Genomic DNA, 21,968 nt, shown 5'->3' with positions numbered 1-21,968 from the left:
TTTTTAGATAAGTAACAGATTCCTGACTGGGCGCCGTGACTCATACCTGTAATCCCAGCACTTTGGGAGGCTGAGGTGGGCAGATCATGAGGTCAGGAGATTGAGACCATCCTGGCGAACATAGTGAATCCCCGTCTCTACTAAAAATACAAAAATTAGCTGGGCATGGTGGCGTGTGCCTGTAATCCCAGCTACTTGGGAGGCTGAGGCAGGAGAATTGCTTGAACCAGGGAGGCGGAGGTTGCAGTGAGCCGAGATTGCACCACTGCACTCCAGCCTGGTGACAGAGCAAGACTCTGTCTCAAAAAAAAAAAAAAAAGAAAGATTCCTATGTGGGAATTTTAAGGATAGCTTCCTCATACTTTAATATTGAAGTTTATAAAGTTGAATAAGGTTTATTTCTGTGATCATTAGTCTAATCCAAACTTTTGAAAATATATATCAGATCTTGCCGGGCGCAGTGGCTCACGTCTGTAATCCCAGCACTTTGGGAGGCCAAGGCAGATGGATCACCTGAGGTCGGGAGTTCGAGACCAGCCTGACCAACATGGAGAAACCCTGTCTCTACTAAAAATACAAAATTAGCTGGGCGTGGTAGTGCATGCTTGTAATCCCAGCTATTTGGGAGGCTGAGGCAGGAGAATCGCTTGAACTCAGGAGGTGGAGGTTGCGGTGAGCCTTGATTGCACATTGCACTCCAGCCTGGGCAACAGGAGCAAAACTCCGTCTCAAAAAAAAAAAAAAAAAAGAAAGAAAATATATATCAGATCTTGTCGCTTCTCTGCTCCAAACCTCCGGTTTTTTCCTATCACTTCAGGTTCTTTGCCTTGGCCTCTACAAATCACACTGACTTTTTCCCCTTTTACCCACTGGCTTGCTCACTCCTCTCTAGCCACATTGATCTTTCTGGTTTTCTTTGGAGACCTCTATTCTTATTCCCACATGGAAACTTTCTATTTACTCTTTCTTCCACATGGATTAATATACCCAGAACTTCACCTGGCTCCCTTATTTTGCTTGGATCTGTGCTCAAGTGTTACCTTCTCTGTCCATCTTATATAGGTCCCCTCTGCTCCCCATCCCACCTCTTTTCCTATCACTGCTTTATGGTACTTATCATTATCTGACATTTTTGTGTATTGGTTTATTGTCTTTCTTCACATAAGAATGTAAGTTCTATGAGGACAGTCTTTATTTTTTTAACTGCTGTATCCTCAGTGGCTTGACAGATACCTAGCACATAGTAGGTACTCAAGAAATATTAGTTGAATGAATGGAATGGCCATCCTTGGCTGTGGGCATGGCTATTTTCTTCCTAAACGTTTCATTGAATCAAAGTTAGCTTCTGATCTGGTCACAATTCTTCTTCTTTTTTTTTTTTTGAGATAGCTTCCCTCTGTCACCCAGGCTGGAGTGCAATGGGGTGATATCGGCTCACTGCAAGCCCCACCTCCCAGACTCAAGTGATTTTCTTGCCTCAGCCTCCTGAGTAACTGGGATTACAGGCATGGCTAATTTTTGTAATTTTAGTAGAGTCAGGGTTTTGCCATCTTGGCCAGGCTGGTCTCAAACTCCTCAAGTGATCTGCCAGCCTTGGCTTCCTAAAGTGCTGGGATTACAGGCGTGAGCCACCGTGCCCAGCCACAGTTATTCTTTAGAAGCTGAGAAGCTAATACTCCACTTACACATTTCTAGGCTAGTCCTCCACAATTATGTCAAAAGAGTGCAGTCCTCTTAAAGCTCCCTTTCCAGGTAAGCTTTTGTATCCTCTCAAGGGTTGTTTCTGCCTCTGAGCAGTGGTTTTTATTTTGCTCAACAAATATTTTGTGCATCTGCTATGTGAATGGACACTGCTAGTATAGATCAAAATGAGGATACTTTGAGGAAGATGGACAAAGTTATGCAGATAATCCAAAGCATACTTTAAGTGCAGTGACAGAGATGGGGGTACTTTTTATCTGACTCTGATTATAGTCTCTTTACTTACAAGTTTTTGTTTTTTTCTTTTTTTGAGACAGGGTCTTACTCTGTCACTCAGACTAGAGTGCAGTGGCATGCTCACGACTCACTGCAGCTTTGATCTTCCAGGCTTAGGTAATCCTCCCATCTCAGCTTCCCTAGTAGCTGGAACTACAGGTGGGCGCCACCACGCCTGGCTAATTTTTCTGTGTTTTGTGGAGATGGGTTTTCCTCATGTTGCCCAGGCTGGTCTCAAACTCCTGAGCTCAGGTGATCCGCCTGTCTCAGCCTCCCAAAGTGCTAGGATTTCAGGTATGAGTCACTGCACTCGGCCACTGCCCTCCCTCCCCCCGACTTTTTTTTTTTTTTAAGAGACAGCATATTGCTCTGTTGCCCATCCTGGAGTGCGGTGGCACAATCATAGCTCACTGTGACCTCAAATTCCTGGGCTTAAGTGATTCTCCTGTCTCAGCCTTCTAAGTAGCTGAGACTGCAGGCGTGCACCACCATGCCGAGCTAGTTATTTTATTTCTTTATTCTTTGTAGAGATGGAGTCTTGCTATGTTGTCCAGGCTGGTCTCGAGCTCCTTAGCTCAAGTGCTCTTCTTGCCTTGGCCTTGTGAAGTCCTGGAATTATAAACACGAGCCACTGTGCCCAACACAAGTTATTTTAACGTCGAGGTATTCAGCATTAAACTCTGGTGAACATCTGTCAATTTAGTGTATATATAGCAAATTGCAAAACTTGCAGATGTAATATATCTGCGCCATTAAGTAAGTGGAAATGATGTTAAAGAAGTTCTCCACTCCACCCAAAGCATTGTAAAGTGAGGAACTGGTTGAACTAGAGCAGTTAGTTCCTGATTGGAAAAGAGAAAATTGACAAGAATGATACATGATTTGAATATCATAGGATTTTGAAAAAATTGAAGAAGTTTCTATGAAATAATACTTGATTCATTCTTTATGGATTCTAACATTTACTATATTTGGAGATTTGTTATGACTTAAATTTTGAATTATGAATTTTATTTTATTTTATTTTATTCAGGATTAAATAAACCTGCCTGGCTTATATTTGTACTTTTGGTAGAGACAGGGTTTCACCGTGTTGGCCAGGCTGGGCTCGGACTTCTGGCCTCAAGGGATCTGCCCGCCTTGGCCTCCCAAAGTGCTGGGATTACAGGTGTGAGCCACCATGATGGGCCCAGTAATTTCTGTAAAGTAATGGAATGCTCCTTTTTAAAAATCTTTCACTTTCATTTCTCTTTTCCTATTTTACTTCCTTATGTCTTCCTCTATAAGCCCCCACCTCTTTGCTGTTTAACTCATGTTTCATTTTACGTTAAAGCATTTCTTCTTTTTTTTTTTTTTTTTTTGAGAGAGAATCTCACTCTGTTTTCCAGGCTGGAGTGCAGTGGCGCAATCTTGGCTCGCTGCAACTTCCGCCCCTGGGGTTCAAGCGATTCTCCTGCCTCAGCCTCCTGAGTAGCTGGGTTTATAGGCGCCTGCCACTGTGCCCGGCTAATTTTTGTATTTTTAGTAGAGACAGGGTTTCACCATCTTGGCCAGGCTGGTCTTGAACTCTTGACCTCGTGATCCACCTGCCTCAGCCTCCCAAAGTGCTGGGATTACAGGGGTGAGCTACCGTGCCCAGCCGCTTTTCTTTTTTTAAAAACTGAATTTAGGCTGGGCATGGTGGTGCATGCCTGTAATCCCAGCACTTTGGGAGGCCAAGGTAGGTGGATCACCTGAAATCAGAAGTTCAAGACCAGCCAGGCCAACATGGCGAAACTCCATCTCTACTAAAAATACAAAAAATTAACTGGGTGCGGTGGCAGATGCCTGTAATCTCAGCTACTTGGGAGGCTGAGGCAGGAGAATCGCTTGAACCCAGGAGGTGGAGGTTACAGTGAGCAGCGCCATTGCACTCCAGTCTGGGCGCCAGAATGAGACTCTTGTCTCACAAACAAAAACTGAATTTAGTGCAATTATATTTTTTGCTTTGTTTCTTTCTCTCAGTTTACTATTTATTAAATTTATTTTGGGCTACTTTATTTATTGATCACATTTTTTTTTTTTGAGATGGGGTCTCACTGTGTTGCCCAGGCCAGTCTTGAATTCCTGAGGTCAAGTGATCTGCCCCCCTCAGCCTTCCAAAGCGCTGGGATTACAGACGTGAGCCACCGTGCTTGGTCCGTATTTTGTTTTCTACCTTAAGAGCTAAAGAAAGTTCTTGGTCAGCCACAGTGGCTCACATCTCTAATCCCAGTGCTTTGGGAGGCCGAGGTGGGAGGATTACTTGATGCTGGGAGTTCAAGACCAGCCTGGGCAACATAGACCCAACCTCTACAAAATAAATTAATAAATAAATAAAAGAGAAAAAAGTAAGTATTCTTAGAAGCAAGAATCAGGTAATTATTTTACGACTTCTCTAAATATTAATGAAGACAGCCAGAGAAACAGACATATCAATTTGCACTTTAGTAGTATTAACACAGTGTTTGAAAGTAAAATAGTTTCCTTGATCTTTCACCTTTTGTTGACATGTATACAAGTAGATTTGCCTGTGCCAATCTTGAAAAAGATTTGTTTTTTTCTTTTTTCTTTTTTAGACACAGATTCTTGCTCTGTTGTCCAGGCTAGAATATAGTGGTATGATCATAACTCACTGCAACCTCCAACTCCTGGGCTTAAGTGATCTTTCTGCTCTAGCCTCCTGAGCAGCTAGGAACAGAGGTGCATGCCACCATGCCCAGCTATTTTTTGTAGAGATGGGGACTTCATATGTTCCCCAGGCTGTTCCTGAACTCATGGCTTTAAATGATCCTCTCACTTTGGGAGGCTGAGGCAGGTGGATCACATGAGGTTGGGAGTTTGAGACCAGCCTGGCCAACATGGTGAAACCCCGTCTCTACTAAAAATACAAAAAAATTAGCCAAGTGTGCTGGTACATGCCTGTAGTCCCAGCTACTTGGGAGACTAAGGCAGGAGAATCACTTGAACCCAGGAGACAGAGGCTGCAGTGAGCCAAGATCACACTACCACTTCAGCCTGGGCAACAGAGTAAGACCCTGTCTCAAAAACAAAAAATAAATAAAAGAATTATGATATGAAATAAGCATATGCACTATAGCACCAGCAGTTCAACAGTTAGCGGATCCTTCTTTTGTGTAATTTTCTAAACAATTAAGATGAATTAACTCATATAATCCTCCTACTGCTCCAGTGAAGTGGAGATACAGTTATCCATCCCCTTTTGACAGGTGAGGAAACTAGCATTCAGAAGTGCTGAGTTCTCCAAGGCCACGCAATGGTAAATGGCGGAGTCAGGTTTCAAATTTAGGGAAGCTACTCCAGAATCCATGTGCTTAACCATTATGCCCTACTACACTACTGGTTGTGACCTGTTCTGCTTCTCAGGGTCATCTCGACTCTCCTACATTTGCCTCATGCCCTGTCTGTATAAACTGTGAACAATCTTTGGTTCTGACTGTTTCATGCATTCCAGAATACTTTTTCTTCTCTCTGGATGCTGATCAATACTTAGTACACCTCTATTCAGTGGCATTCTATGTAAGCTGTGACCCTTGTAAGGTACTTTGTGACAGACCTATCTCTTTCATCAAGGAAGACTTTTTTCATTTTTCAGAATTATTTTTGCCTGTGAAAACAGAGCATTTTCTCCTTGTGAAAATCTTCACTGACTCACAAAAGTGGTGTTGAATACCTTCTCTTTTGTGCTACCTCTGTATTTGTTATATTCCTCTCTTACATTTTTAGTAACAGAACTGTGGAGATATCAGGGTGAAGTGTGTATTAATCTTTATTCTACTTCTAAAAAGATGCTTTGTTTCCCAAATGAATCAATCAACAAATATTCTTTGTAGACAGAAGGCTAAGAATTTGAGGCTTTGAGAAGACGGTTCAGGTTGTTAATTTGTGTGCATGAGAATGGGGTATACATGAGGATGGTGTTGCCACTGACATCCTAGATGAGGGACTTTTTCAGGAATAGGAAAAATGGCGCAACTCAGACCCAGCTCAGCTGGTGAAATTCTCCCTCTCTCGGTGGTTGTAAAAGAAAGTCTTCTCCTTGGAGTGGGAGTGAGAGTGTGGGAGGGAGAAGTTTCATTACAGGGTCCCAGGAAGCCAGGTCGCTACTTCTTAGTTCTGTTACAGGCCATCCTTCTCACTGGCAAGCTCAGCTTCTCTCTTCTTTCATTCCTGCCTGGAATGGTTAATACTGAGGGTAAAGGATAAGGATGGATTCTTAATACAAATATTAATAAGTAATAAATGAAAAATACTACTGCAAATGATAGGCTCTTTAGAGATTAGTATCTTATAACAAAATGCAAGTATCTGCTTTCTAATTATGTAAGAAACTTCTGAAATGTTGATTTTGTTTAACTTTACCTGAAACAGTAGTCAAATGTTGTAGAAAACTTCCCTTTTTTCTTTCTTTTTTTTTTTTTTTTTGAGACAGGGTCTCACTGTCGCCCAGGCTGGGGTAGTGCAGTGGTGCAATATTGACTTACTCCAATCTCCACTTCCCGGACTCAAGTGATTCTCCGTCCTCAGCCTCCAGAGTAGCTGGGACTACAGGCATGAACCACTATGCCCGGCTAATTTTTTTGTTTTATTTTATTTTATTTTTTGAGACAGAGTCTCACTCTGTCACCCAGGCTGGAGTGCACTGGCGTGATCTCTGCTCCCTGCAACCTCCACCTCCTGGGTTCAAGTGATTCTCGTGCCTCAGCCTCCCGAGTAGTTGGGATTACAGGTGCATGCCACCACACCCAGCTAATTTTTGTATTTTTAGTAGAGCAGAGTTTCATCATGTTGGCCAGGCTTGTCTTGAACTCCTGACCTCAGATGATCCGCCTGCCTCCTCAGCCTCTCAAAGTGTTGGGATTATCAACGTGAGCCACTGCGCCCAGCCCTCAGCTAAATTTTTTTTGCATTTTTTGTATTTTTTGCCATGTTGCTCAGGCTGGTCTCAAACTCCTGAGCTCAAATCGATCTGCCCGCCTCAGCCTCCCAAACTGCTGGAATTATACGTGTGAGCCACTGCACCTGGCCAAATGTAGAAAACTTTCTAAAACAAAATGTGGGAATGTTGTGAAAAGTTTTTGATTGCCACCAAGGTGGTGGAGATCCATTGAAGGTTTTTGATGAAAAATAACCTATGAAGAATAGTATTGTAGAGAGCAGTGTGGAAAGAAGTGAAGAGGACGGAAGTGAGAGGAGGCCTTCTCAGTGACAAGGTAGTGTTCACAGTTCCAGATGTGAATAAATTCAAAGTAAATTATGTCATATAATTCATGGTAACTAACCTCTTTCACTTTTATAATTGACAAAGCTGAGGTTTGGTGTGGTTAAACAACTTACTGAAGGTTACAAGTGGAGTTAATTATAGATTCCTGTCTAGATTCCAGGACTTCTGACTTAGGGAGTAAATAAGAAGGAGAGTTACTGTGGTGGAGTGTTCATGGCCAGTATAATAAACAAAAACATTAAAAAAAAAAAAGAAGAAAAAAAACAAGGGAAGAAAAAGAAAAGAAGAACAAGAGTTGCTAATATGGGATTTCTTGTATGATTTTCAACTACCATCGTTTCATTGGCAGTAATCATTGCTGTTTTAAAATCATGACAGAATTATAAATTGAAACATTAATTTGATTTGCTGCTGCTTAGGTTGGTTAAATGTTTGTTTTTTTTTTTGTCTTTGGTTTTTTTTTTTTTTGAGATGGAGTCTTGCACTGTCTCCTGGGCTGGTGTGCAGTGGTGCTATCTCGGCTCATTGCGGCTTCTGCCTCTTAGGTTCAAGCTATTTGCCTGCCTCAGCCTCCCAGGTAGCTAGGATTACAGGCACCCGCCACTACGCCTGGCTAATTTTTGTGTACTTTTAGTAGAGATGAGGTTTCACTGTTGGGCAGGCTGTTCTCAAACTCCTGACCTCGTGATCTGCCCGCCTCGGCCTCCCAAAGTGCTGGGATTACAGGTGTGAACCACCACACCCAGCCTATTCTTGAACTCCTGGTGGCTCATGCCTATAATCCCAGCACTTTGGGAGGCCAAGGTGGGCAGATCACCTGAGGTCAGGAGTTCAAGACCAACCTGGCCAACATGGTGAAACCCTGCCTCTACTAAAAATACAAAAATTAGCTGGGCAAGGTGGTGCATGCCTGTAATCCCAGCTACTCGGGAGGCTGAGGCAGGAGAATCGCTTGAACACGAGAAGTGGAGGTTGCAGTGAGCCGAGATCACGCCACTGCATTCCAGCCTTGGTGGCAGAGGGAGACTCCATCTCAAAAAAAAAAACAAAAACCAAAGACAAAAAAAAATTATCTATTTATAAATATATTGCTGTTGTCTGTTTTTGGAATTAAAGTGTTCTTACAAATGTCTGTGCGGTTAGCAGTTCTTAGAATTGCTTAGATAGCACGCAGTAATACTAAATATAATTATAAAGGCTACTGGATGGATCTTATTGACCAAAAGACATGCCAGATGGAGGCATCAGTACTGCACTTTGCAAGTGACAATTTAGGTTTTTCTATTTTTTTTTTTTTAAGGGACGGGGTCTTGCTCTGTTGCCCAGGCTGGAGTACAGTGGCATGATCATGGCTCACTGCAGCCTCAAGCTCCCAGGCTCAAGTGATCCTCCCACCTCTGCTTGCTGAGTAGCTGAAACTACAAGTGCGCACCACCATGCCCGGCTAATTTTTTTATTTTCGTTTTTGTAGAGATGGGGTCTTGCTCTGTTGCCCAAGCGGGACTTGGACTCCTGGACTCGAGCAGTCCTTCTGCCTCACCTTCCAAAGTACTGGGATTACAGGCGTGAGTCACCATGCCCAACCAACAGTGTAGCTTCAACAGAATATCACTCATCAAATTAACTTTGCGTTGATGTGAATTAACATTTTATTTGTTTTATAGTTATATTTAATTTGTAATTTTTTCCAGCTTTTTGTCAAAAAAGTATTTTGTAATATGTGCCTACTATAAGCTGAACATTGTTCTAGGTACCTAGATACATCAGAGAACAAAACAGACAAAAAAAACTTGCTTTTATGGAACTTGCATTCTAGTAGGGAGAAATAGATAATAAATAAAGGCTGGGTGTGGTGGCTCACACCTGTAATCCCAGCACTTTGGGAGGCCAAGGTGGGTGGGGCTCAGTTGAGCCCAGGAGTTCAAGAATAGCCTGTGCAACATGGCAAAACCCTGCCTCTACAAAAAATAGAAAAATTAGCTGTGCGTGGTCATGCAGGCCTGTGGTACCAGCTAGTCAGGCGGCTAAGGTGGAAGGATCATCTAAGTCTGGGGCAGTCGTGACTGCAGTGAGTGAGCCATGATTGTGCCTCTGCACTCCAGCTTGGGTGACAGAGTGAGACCCTGTCTCAAAAAAACAACAAAAAAGATAAAACAATAGAAAGCTGTAAGTGCTATAGGGAAAGGGAACATGTAGAGCATGATAACATGGATCAGAAGTGCTAATTGGGAGACAGGTTGTAATTTAAAATAGGGCGGTCAAGGTAAGCCTCCTTCAGAAGATGACCTTTGAGAAGACTTGAAAGAGATTAGGAAGTTGACCATGTAGATATCTGGGAGAACGGTGCAGGCATAAGGAACAGCCAGTGCAAAGGCCCTAAGGCAGTAATGTGCCTGGCACGTTCATGAAAAAAGCTCTTAGGTGAGTATGGCTGGAACAGAATGAACAAGAGGGAGAGAAGGAGGAGATGACTGACATCAGAACACTAACAGGAGGACCTGTAGACAATTGTAAAGACTTTTCCTTTTATGCTGTTTTTTTTCTTTTTTCCCCCTAAGCCTTAGTTTGTCTATAATTATAATGATTTTGAGCATGATTTTTGAGTAATGGCATAATTTGAAAGATGTTTTTTAGGAAGAATGGAAATGACTTGGTAATTGATTATATAAGTGTGGTGAGAGGGACTCATCAAGATTATTAGTTTTGTAGCTGGTAGATAGTGGCACTAGTTGCTGAGATAGAAAGCAGGATGAGCAGAATTTGGAGGCTGAGTGATAGGGAAGATTGTAAATTCAGTTTTGGACAATTAAGTTGAGGTATTTCTGAGACATCCAGGCAAAGCATCCTGATGACTGCTAGAAATATAGGTTTGTTGTTGAGAGACATCTAGCCTGGGATTATAGATTTTAGAATCATCAGCATATGTATGGCTATTGAAGCTCTGAGAATGAACAAGATGAGCAGAAAGCCTAGGACAGAACCCCGAGGGGCAGATAGAGAAGGAAGGTCCTGCACAGGTGGCCGAGAAGGAGGTAGAAGGTAAAGCAGGATAATAAGTGTCATGGAAACCAAAAGGAAGATTGTGTTAGGAAAAAATGTGTGGTCAATTGTGTCAGAATTAGATGAAGTAAAATGAGAAGCATCTTTATTATATTTAATGACAAAGTGTAATTATTTTAACTTTAAGCAGTAATTCAGATTATATGAGATTACTTTACAGTTTGTTTTTTTGGCCAAATCAAAACATCTTTACTGTTTTAGTTATCTACTTCTATGTAACAAACCACCTTAAACTTAGTGACTTAAAAGAATAGCCATTATAATTTTTCTCATGACTGTAAGTTGACTGGAGGTTAGCTGCTGCTTCTGGTCTTACTTTGAATCTCTCGTGTAGCTGCAGTTAGCATATAGCATGTTCACCATGGCCTTACTTACATAGCTGGTGCCTTGGTGGGACAGCTGGAAGGCTGGCTCCGTTGAAACTCGGGGAAAGCACCTTCCCTCTCTCTAGTCTTTCCAGCGGTGTATCCAGACTTCTTACTTGATGATTCTGCATGGAAGAAGACAACAACGGTGTGAATATTGAGAGATGTGATTTCTTGAGGCCATTTTTGGAGACTAATTAATATCCACCTAAAAGTAGTTGCCTTAAAGCCTAATCTAGGTTCTTTTTTTTTTTTTGAGATGAGGTCTCCTTGCCAGGCTGGAATATAGTCACGGCTCACTGTAGCCTTGACCTTCCAGGCTCAAATGATCCCACCTCAGTCTCCTGAGTAGCTGGGAATACAGGTGTGCACAACCATGCCCAGCTAATTTTTAAATTGTTTTTAGAGATGGGGTTTCGCTGTATTGCCCAGGTTGGTCTCAAACTCATGGGCTCAAGTGATATTCCTGCCTTGGTCTCCGAAAATGTTAGAATTACAGGCATGAGCCACCACGCTCAGCTTTATCTAGATTTTTGAGCTCTTTAAAAAGAAACACGTTGGCTGGGTGTGGTGGCTCACGCCTGTAATCCCAGCACTTTGGGGGGCCGAGGCGGGAGGACCATGAGGTCAGGAGATCGAGACCATCTTGGCTAACATGATGAAACCCCGTCTCTACTAAAAATACAAAAAATTAGCCGGGTGTGGTGGCGGGCGCCTGTAATCCCAGCTACTCAGGAGGCTGAGGCAGGAGAATGGCATGAACCCGGGAGGCGCCACTGTGGTCTGGCCTGGGCGAAAGAGTGAGACTCCGTCTCAAAAAAAAAAAGAAACACGTCATTTCATTGATTCATATACACATGCACACATAGACGTGTATATGTACATACATGTACATGTACACACATGCATAAACCCATGCACACATGCATGCACACATACATTCTCTTTTTATTCCTAATAGGATTCTCAGTATGTAACTGTTCAGGATAAAAGATACATTTCCCAGCTGGGCATGGTGGCTCACACCAGTAATCCATGCACTTTGGGAGGCCGAGGTGGGTGGATCACCTGAGGTCAGGAGTTCGAGACCAGCCTGGCCAACCTGATGAAACTGTCTCTGCTAAAAATACAAAAAATAGCTGAGCATGGTGGCGTGCGCCTGTAATCCCAGCTACTCAGGAGACTGAGGCAGGAGAGTTGCTTGAACCTGGGAGGTGGAGGTTTCAGTGAGCTGATATCATGCCACTGCACTCCAGTCTGGGCAACAAGAGTGAAACTCCGTCTCAAAAAAAAAAAAAAAAAAAAAAAAAAAGATACATTTCCCAGCTTCTCCTGTTGCTAGGCATGGCTCTGTGGCTTAGTTCGGGGCAGTGAAATGTAAGTGCAAGAATATGGACAACTTTTGAGAGGAAAATTAATGGGAAGAGATGTATCTTTCTTTTTTTTTCCCCTGCTGTCTGGAAACCACAGCAGCCTTTTGGACCATCACCTAGACTTGTTGAATTTATGAGGGCAACAAGCTGTGGTCCTGATTGTCTTAGACATATGTCAGTCCTGACTTTATTTTGGGCTTTTGTTACAGCCAAAACGAATTCTATCAGGCATTTGTTTTGTTGTTGTTGTTTTTGTTTTTTCATTTAAAAAAATACCAGTTTTGCTTTTCTGCAGATATCAGCAAAAAAAGTAAAAATTAGTTTTATCGAGGTATAGTTTACACACAGTAAAATGCAACCAATTTATGAGTATAGTTTGTGAAATTTTACAAATGCAAGCATTTGAGTAATCACTACTACAGTCAAGATTTAGAACATTTCCAAAAATGTTTCTTTCAAGCCACCTTGCTGTCAATCCATTTTTCCCTCCATTTACCCCTAATCCCAGGCAAATCTGCTTTCTGTCACTATAGGTTAATTTAGCCCATTCTAGAATTTTATATAAATGGAAACACTGTACAAACTCTTTTGTGTTTGACTTACTTTGCACAGCATAATGCTTTTGAGACTTGCCCATCTTGTCTCATGTGTTAGTGCTTTATTCATTTTTATTGCTTAGTAGTAGTACGCTTATGAATCTACCATAGATTATTCATCTTTTGATAGACAAATAGCTTGTTCTCAGTTTTTGTCTGTTCTGTATAAAGCTACTATGATCATTCTTGTACAGGTCTTTTTGTAGATATATGTTTTTATTTCTCTTGGAAGCAAAATTGATAGATCACGTGGCAAGTGTATATTTATAAGAAACTAGCAAACTTTTTTAGAGTGATTATACCATTTTACACTCTCACCTGCAAAATTGGAGAATTCTGCTTCCTCCATATCCTTGCCTACACTTGGTATTGTTGGTAATTTTAATGTTAGCTATTCTAGTAAGTGTGTAGTGCTGTTTAATTGTGGCTTTAGTTTGCATTTCCTTGTTGACTGACATTAAACATCTTTTCTTGTGATGAGGTCTCACTGTGTTGCCTAGGCTGGACTCAAACTGCTGGGCTCAAGCAATTCCTTCTGCCTTAGGCTCCTGAGTAGTTGGGACTGCAATGTGCGTTCACTATGCCTGGCTAACGTGTACATCGTTTGTGAAATGTCTGTTCAAATCTTTTGTCCATTTGAAAAATTAGGTTGCCTTTTTATTGAGTTGTAGAGTTTAGAGTTTATTTTTGAGCTTAAATATTTTGGCTAGAAGTATTTTGTCACATAAATGTATTGTAAATATCTTTGTCCAGTCCGAGTCTGCCTTTTATTTTCTTGATCATGTCTTTTGAGGACAGAAATGTTAAATTTTGATAAAATACAATTTGTCAGTTTTTTTTTTCCTTTTTGGTGGTATTTTTTGTATTCTAAGAAATCTTTGCTTACCAACGATTGCAAAAATTTTTTCTATATTTTCTCATGTTTTATAGGTTTAGTTTTTACGTTTATTATCTGTTTCAAGTTAATTTTTATGTATGGTGTAAGGAAAGGATTGGAGTTCCTTTTTTATTTTTTCCAAATTGATACCCAATTGTTTGAGTATCGTTTATTTAAAAGGTCTTCTCATTTGGATTATCTTGGCATTTTTCTTGAAAACAAATTTATATATGTGTGGCTTAATTTCTGATTTCTTTATTTCATTGATATGCATGGCCATTCTTACTCTACTATCACAGTGTCTCAGTTACTGTAGCTCAGTTACTGTCTTAGTTACTATAGCTGTATACATGAAATCATGTAGTGTACAGTTCTCTGACTTGTTGGTTATGAAAACTGTTTTGGTTACTCTAAGTCTTCAAATTTACATGTACATTTTAGAATTAGCTTGTAAATTTGTGCAGAACTGCCTGCTGAGATTTTGGTTGAGATTTATTGAATCTATAGTTTTGAGAGCTTTACTTTCCTAACAATATTGTTTTCCAATCCATAAACATTATATATCTTAACATTTATTTTAAGTTCTCCTTAATTTTTCTCAGTAACATAGTGTTAAGTGTACAGGTCTTGCACATATTTTAAAAATTATTTCTAAGTTTTAATGTTTTTTGTTATTATCTTAAATGGTGTGAGCCACTGCACCTAGCCTGTTTTAAAGTTTTATTTGTGAACTTTCCAATGTCCTAACTAATATATCTCTTAGAGGTAAACCTAGTTCCAATACACCTTTTTATAAAATACTTTTATTAGGATGTAAGGTCAGAGAAAGGGAGTGATAAGATGCAAGTAAAGTGGTCTACTAATAAGGTAGAAAACAGTGTGACTGAGTGTGATCTGAAGAGAGAACTGTTGTAGTTAAAGATTTGGATATCTTGGTTTGTGCTTTTAGAATCAAAGCAGCACTGGGTGTCAATTAATTCTATAATTGGACATGAGGATAAATGGCTGAATAATGGTAAAGAAAATGAAAGACTAGTGTATTGAATGCGTTTTCCACATTGATTAAAATCGCCCTGTACTAATGAAGTTTTTTTTTTTTTGTTTTTTGTTTTTTTTTTTTTTTTGAGACGGAGTCTTTCTCTGTCCCCCAGGCTGGAGTGCACTGGCACGATCTCTGCTCACTGCAAGCTCCACCTCTCGGGTTCATGCCATTCTCCTGCCTCAGCCTCCTGAGTAGCTGGGATTACAGGCGCCTGCCACCACGCCCAGCTAATTTTTTGTATTTTTAGTAGAGACGGGGTTTCACCGTGTTAGCCAGGATGGTCTCGATCTCCTGACCTCGTGATCCGCCCGCCTCGGCCTCCCAAAGTGCTGGGATTACAGGCTTGAGCCACCGCGCCCGGCACTAATGAAGTTTTTACTGTTGTAATTAATTCTTTGTGTACAGATTTTTTCTTTTCTTTCTTTCTTTTTTTTTTTTTTTCTGATACGGAGTCTCGCTCTGTTGCCCAGGCTGGAGTGCAGTGGCATGATCTCGGCTCACTGCAACCTCCACTTCCTGGGTTTAAGCGATTCTCCCACCTTAGTCTCCCAAGTAGCTGGGATTACAAGCCTGCGCCAACACACCCAGCTAATTTTTGTATCTTTAGTAGCGACGGGGTTTCACCCTGTTGGCCAGGCTGGTCTCAAACTCCTGACCTCAAGTGATCCACCTGCCTCGGTCTCCCAACTGCTGGGATTACAGATGCGAGCCACCGTGCCCAGCCTGTGTATATATACATTTTATTTTTCCTTCTATCGTCCAGGTTGGAGTGCAGTGGCACAATCTTGGCTGACTGCAACCTCTGCCTCCCGGGTTCAAGCCATCCTCCTGCCTCAGCCTCCTGGGTAGCTGGGACTATAGGCTTGTGCCACCATGTCTGGCTAATTTTTGTATTTTTACTAGTGATGGGGTTTCACTATGTTGGCTAGGTTGGTCTGGAACTCCTGACCTTAGGTGATCAGGCTGCTTTGGCCTCCCAAAGTGTTGGGATTGCAGGCATGAGCCCCTGCGCCTGGCCACATATATTTAAAGTTCTGACTGTCATTGGATTGCAAGATTCATGAAGGCAGGAACCTTCTTTCTTTATAACCAGAATATCATCAGTGCTAGGCATAATCAGTACTCAATAAATATTTATTGAATAGTTAATTATAAGAGTGATGTCAGGGCTTTGGGTGGAGAGTGACAGAGCTATCTTTATTTCTTCACATCCTTTTTTTTTTTTTTTTTTTTTGAGACGGAGTCTCGCTCTGTCACCCAGGCTGGAGTGCAGTGGCGCAATCTCGGCTTACTGCAAGCTCCGCCTCCTGGGTTCACGCCATTCTCCTGCCTCAGCCTCTCCGAGTAGCTGGGACTACAGGCGCCTGCCACCACGCCCGGCTAATTTTTTTTTATTTTTAGTAGAGACGGGGTTTCACCGTGGTCTCGATCTCCTGACCTTGTAATCCGCCCTCCTCGGCCTCCCAAAGTGTTGGGATTACAAGCGTGAGCCACCATGCCCAGCCTTCTTCACATCTTAAGTGCTTAAGATCTCGTATATAATTCCTTTTTTTTTTTTTTCTTTTTTCCATTCCCACTGTATTATGTCAATTCAGGTCCTCTCTGGATTATTGCAAGAATATTTTAATAGGCTTCCCTGTGTTTACACTGGCATTTACCTTATACTGGTAATTTCCTAGTTCAGCCTCCACACCACAGCCTTGATGATTTTTTAATTATTAATTTTATTGTGCTAAAAACGCATAACATAAAATTTACCATCTGAACCATTTTTAAGTGTACAATTCAGTATTGTTACATATATTCACATTATTTTTTTTTTTTTTTTTTTTTTTTTTTGAGAAGGAGTCTCGTTCTTTCACCCAGGCTGGAGTGCAGTGGCGCGATCTCGGCTCACTGCAGGCTCCGTTCCCCGGGGTTCACGCCATTCTCCTGCCTCAGCCTCCCGCGTAGCTGGGACTACAGGCGCCCGCCACCTCGCCCGGCTAATTTTTTTGTATTTTTTAGTAGAGACGGGGTTTCACCGTGTTAGCCAGGATGGTCTCGATCTCCTGACCTCGTGATCCGCCCGCCTCGGCCTCCCAAAGTGCTGGGATTACAGGCGTGAGCCACCGCGCCCGGCCATATATTCACATTATTGTACAATCAATCCCCAGAACTTTTTCATTTTGCTAACTGAAACTCTATATCCATTAAATAGCAACTCCCAGTTTCCTCCTGCCCCCAGCCCCTGGCAGCAACCATTCTGCTTTCTATCTCTATTAATCGGACTGCTCTAGCACATATAAGTGGAACCATATAGTATTTGTCTTTTTGTAACCGATTTATTTTACTTAACATAATGTCTTCAAGGTTCATCTGTGTTGTAGCATGTGTCAGAATTTTCTTTCTTTTTAAGACGGAAAAATATTCTGTTTTATGTTTATGTCACATTTTGTTGATTAATTCATCCATCAGTAGATACTTGTGTTGCTTTTCACCTCTTGGTTGTTGTGAATACTACTGTGAACATGGATGTACAAATAGCTCTTCAAGACTCTGCTTTCAATTCTTTTGGGTATATACCCAGAATTGGAATTGCTGGATCATACAGTAATTTTATTTTTAATTTTCTGAGGAACTACCAAGCTGTTTTCCATAGTAGCTATACCATTTTACATTCCTACCAACATTGCACAAGGATTCCAGTTTCTTTACCTCCTTACCAACACTTGTTATTTTCTGTTTATTTGATAGTAAAAGTTTTTTGATCCTAGTGTGAAGTGATATTTCATTGTGCTTTTAATTTGCATTTCCTTAATTATTAGTGATGCTGAGCATCTTTTCATGTGCTTATTGGCCATTTGGTTACCTTCTTTGGAGAAATGCCTATTCTTTTGCTCATTTTATTTTTATTTTTGAGACGTAGTCTCGCTCTGTGGCCCAGGCTGGAGTTCAGTGGCATGATCTCGGCTCACTGCAACCTCCGCCTCCCGAGTTCAAGCAATTCTCCTGCCTCAGCCTCCTGAGTAGCTGGGACTACAGGCGTGTGCCACCATGCCCGGCTAATTTTTGTATTTTTTTTTTTACTAGAGATGGGGTTTCCTGTGTTAGCCAGGATGGTCTTGATCTCCTGACCTTGTGATCTGCCCACCTCAGCCTCCCAAAGTGCTGGGATTACTGGCATGAGCCACCACGCCCAGCCTTTGAACCACCTTGCCCGGCCTTTGAGCCACCGCGCCCAGCCTTTCTGGCTAACTTTTTGTATTTTAGTAGAGACGGGATTTCACTATGTTGGCCAGGATGGTCTTGATCTCCTGACCTCCCTCGTGATCTGCCTGCCTTGGCCTCCGAAAGTGCTGGGATTATAGGTGTGAGCCACTGTGCCCGGCCTTTTGCTCATTTTAAAATGAGGTGGTTTGTTTTTTTCTGTTGTTGAGCTGTAGAAATTAAAAAAATATGTAATCTAGATATTAATCCCTTATATATATATGATTTGCACAAATTTTCTCCCATTTCTCTGTAGATTGTCTTTTTACTGTATTGATTATTTCTTTTGATGCCCAGAACACTTTGGTGATATTTTAAAATCTCAGATTTTTTTTTGTTGTTGTTGAGACAGAGTCTCAGTCACCTGGGCTGGAGTGCAGTGGCACGATCTTGGCTCCTTGCAACCCTCACCTCCTGGGTTCAAGCAATTCATGTGCCTCAGCCTCCCGAGTAGTTAGAATTACAGGCGTGTGCTACCACACCTGCCTAATTTTTGTATTTTTAATAGAGATGGGGTTTCACCATGTTGGTCAGGCTGGTCTCGAACTCCTGGCCTCAAGTGATCCGCCTGCCTTGGCCTTCCAAAGTACTGGGATTACAGGCGTGAGCCACCGTGCCTGGTCTAAAATCTCAGACTTTATCAAATTACTTTCTATGACTCAGAGCTTAAACTTCTGTTTTTTGGAATCGTATACAACCTGGTTTGTAACTATCTCTCTGGCTTATATACGTATACAGTTGGCCCTTTGAGAGGAATTGGCTCCAGGACTCTCCTGCTGATCCCCAAATCCAAGGACGCTGAAGTTCCTTCTATAAAGTGGCATAGTGCTGTATATGTGTAACACATACACCCTTGCTCTATTTTCTGCCTAGCAATTCAAACTCTAGTGAGGGAAAAATATTTGAAGTTCAGAAAGTGTCAAGATTTATATTATTCTCTCCTGGATGTTCTTCATATTCATCTAGATAACCTCTATTTTTTGAAAGATACCAGAAATCTCTTTTCTAACCACCTGCTTTCTTAGGCAGAATGGAATTGAGCACTGAACCCTGTGTATACTTCTGTTACAGCAACTGAAACATTTTCATTTGCCCATTTGTTTACCTGTCTTATTTTGCTTTTCTGGACTGACAGTTCTGTGTAAGCAGAGTCTTTGTTAATAGTTCTTTTATCATTAATCTAACCCGGTGTGTGGTATGTGATTAAATAATTAATGTTTGTTAAGTGAACGTTTAGTGAGTAAATGAAGGTATTAGTTCATTCTCACACTGCTATGAAGAAATACAGAAGACTGGATAATTTATAAAGGAAAGAGGTTTAATTGACTCACAGTTTCACATTTCTGGGGAGGCCTCAGGACACTTAAAATCATGGCAGAAGGCAAAGGAGAAACAGTCACCTTCTTCACAGGGTGGCAAGACAGAGTGCGACATGCAAGCAGGGGAAATGTCAAATGCTCATAAAACCATCAGATCTTGTGAGAATCACTCACTCTCAGGAGAACAGCATGGGGAAGCCGCCCCCATGATCCAGTTACCTCCACCTGGTCCTGGGAATGTGGGGATTACAGTTCAAGATGAGATTTTGGGTGGGGTCACAGCCGAACCATATCAATGAAGACATTAATTAATGTTAAGTTAGTGTTATTAGATCTCCATAGTTGCACTAGAATAGACTTTAATTCTGGTTGCCTGCACTGGTAACTGTACTTCAGTGATTTCTGCGAGAAAATAGCACTCATTTTCAAGCTTCTTTTTGGCAGTCCTTACTGTCTTCCCCCAGCATCAGCAACTTTGTAGCAGATCTTTGTTATTGGGTAGAGGTTTTATTATGGCTTATAGTTGTATGTGACCTTAGCCTGGAAGGGTTGTTTCTGATTTGTAAATCATTTGAAATCTCTGTAAGGATGTTCATCAGATAGAATTGCTCATATTATTTTAGATATATTTGCCATCATTGTTGTTATTGGGAGTAGACCACAGAGCCTGGGAAATAATCCTTTGATTGGTTTTCAAAATTAAGCCAAAACAAAAAAATGGTATATTTTCCTCTCTTCCATTAGGACTGTAGCTCTTGTTATGAATTCTGGTAATAAATTACTTCATTGAAGTCAAATAGTTTATGAGGTTCCTTGGCAGGAAAATCTTGAAAATATTTTACTGTTATAGCAAATTTCACACTAAGCTATATTTCAAAAAGTCATTAGTAAAAGTTCTGGAAAAAGAACAGTCACCATCAAGTGATATGCTACCGAAAGATGGATTGCTACTATTTTAGATGATTTAGCTGTGCCAATTATATGGGATTTTTATGAGTTATGCCATGCATGACTTCCAGTAAAACTTTGATTTTAAATGTAAACATTTATTTAAACGGTTAATTCACTCCTAATATAAATACTAAGTTGTGTGTCCTTGTAAATTTTTTTAAGTGTTAGAAATTGTCTATATATAGGCACATTCTGCATTGAAATAAATGAAATAATTTTCATCCTATCTTTTTGGTGACAGTATTTCTATTTGCTGAGTGATGAAAAAGTAGTTATGAAATGAGGTATAAACTATGATAGATTCTTCTGTAAGTAGAACATTTCAAGTATTATCTTGGTTCTTGCAAGAATATTTAGCACTTACAGATGAGTTTTCATTATGTTCAACTGTGGTCAGCTGCAAAGGGAGTAGTGACTCAGATTATTCAGTGTAGGAATAGTCTAGAATTTGACCTTTAAATTGTTTTGGAATTTATGTTCAAATATTGATATCTCTGAAAGAGGTATGTGCAGCACTTTCCACAGTATAGTAAACAATACAGTAATGTCTTTGTCTTGAAAAAAAAACTGCAAATTCCCCAACTGTTTCTTTACAATCTAAAACAAAACTACCTTTATTTCTGTATTGTTGCAATCTTCAATCTGCTTTTAGTCTGGGATATAATAATTTGGTCTTAAAAGGTTTTCAGCTTTTGAAAATCTTAGTTATCTCTTGCCTCTCACCAGGCTGGCCTGAGGTGATAGCACCTGCTTTTCTTTATGGACATAATCATTACTCTAAAATTTGAAAGTTAATTAAAAATTACAATCTAGTGTGATGAACAAGGTAGACAGTGGGCCATTTATTCATTTCTAAAACCTCTCTGTGTGTGTATGTATGTCTGCCATATACCAGCTTTTTTGTGCATAGGGGATCCAGAGATGATAAATAGATATAGTCTTTGAGAAGCTTATATTTTGCAGTTTGATAAGGGGGTGGTGGTGGGGGAGATAGGTAAAAAATTACAATGTATTGTTATAAGTTCTGTGATTAAGATAAGGAAATGCCATAGAAATGCATAGGAGGGCCATTTAACCCAGAGTTTGAAATGTTGAGAAGTGCTTTGAGCAGCTGGTCACATCTGAATTGAGTTTTGAAGGATGAATAAAAATTAGCCATGTAAAGAGGAAAAGAAGCCTGGAAAAACACTAAGATGATGTGACCAATATAGAAGGTAAGCCTTGGAATAAATACTGGCTATCATTTATTGAGCTCTACCATGTGCCAAACTCTGTTAGGAGTTTGAAACCACTTACTTCACTGTAACCAGTGGGGCAGGTGCTATTATTCATAGTTTGCAAATGAAACTGAGAGTCATAACTTTGCTCAAGTCATTACATGGTTAATTAATGGCATTGCTAGTTTAAAAAACTCTAGCGTTTCTGGCTTTTTCTGCAGGCTATTTCCTCCCAGCAAAGGACAGTTTCAAGATGGAGGAGATAAATAGTTACCATGCTGTTGAAAGTTCTTGTATGTAGATTAAGTTCTGTAAAGTGTGCAGAGGGATTTATAGTGACTTGTTTGTTCATTTAGAACTATTTACTGAGAGCCTCTTATGTGCCAAGATCTGTGCTAAGAATTAGGAATAAAATGATAAATGCCAAAATTGAGGTAGAGGGTGAAAGAAAGTGGGGACACTGAGTGAAGCCATAGTTTGAAAAAGCTGGATTGCAGAAGAGAAGATAACGATTGAGCAATAAATTTTATGGTAAGTATTAATACTTTGTTTATATGTTGAAGAGAAAGAGCTATAGCAGGGGAAAGATTGAAGATATAAAAGAAAGAGCTGTTAGGTCACATGTTTAAGTACATGGTGAGATGATTCTTGAATTTGTAATAGACATATAATATTAGTA

The 21,968-nt window shown here is 40.7% G+C and overlaps 1 protein-coding gene across 4 annotated transcripts in view; it reads left to right on the top strand.

The window, feature by feature from the left end:
- Positions 1-21,968, top strand: part of WDR70 (WD repeat domain 70) — a 394,244-nt gene that overhangs the window by 34,139 nt on the left and 338,137 nt on the right. The window lies entirely within an intron of this gene.

The sequence above is a fragment of the Symphalangus syndactylus genome, chromosome 16, assembly GCF_028878055.3.
Source record: "Symphalangus syndactylus isolate Jambi chromosome 16, NHGRI_mSymSyn1-v2.1_pri, whole genome shotgun sequence".
Classification (NCBI taxonomy): Eukaryota; Metazoa; Chordata; class Mammalia; order Primates; family Hylobatidae; genus Symphalangus; species Symphalangus syndactylus.
This window is presented reverse-complemented; position numbering and strand designations above follow the sequence as displayed.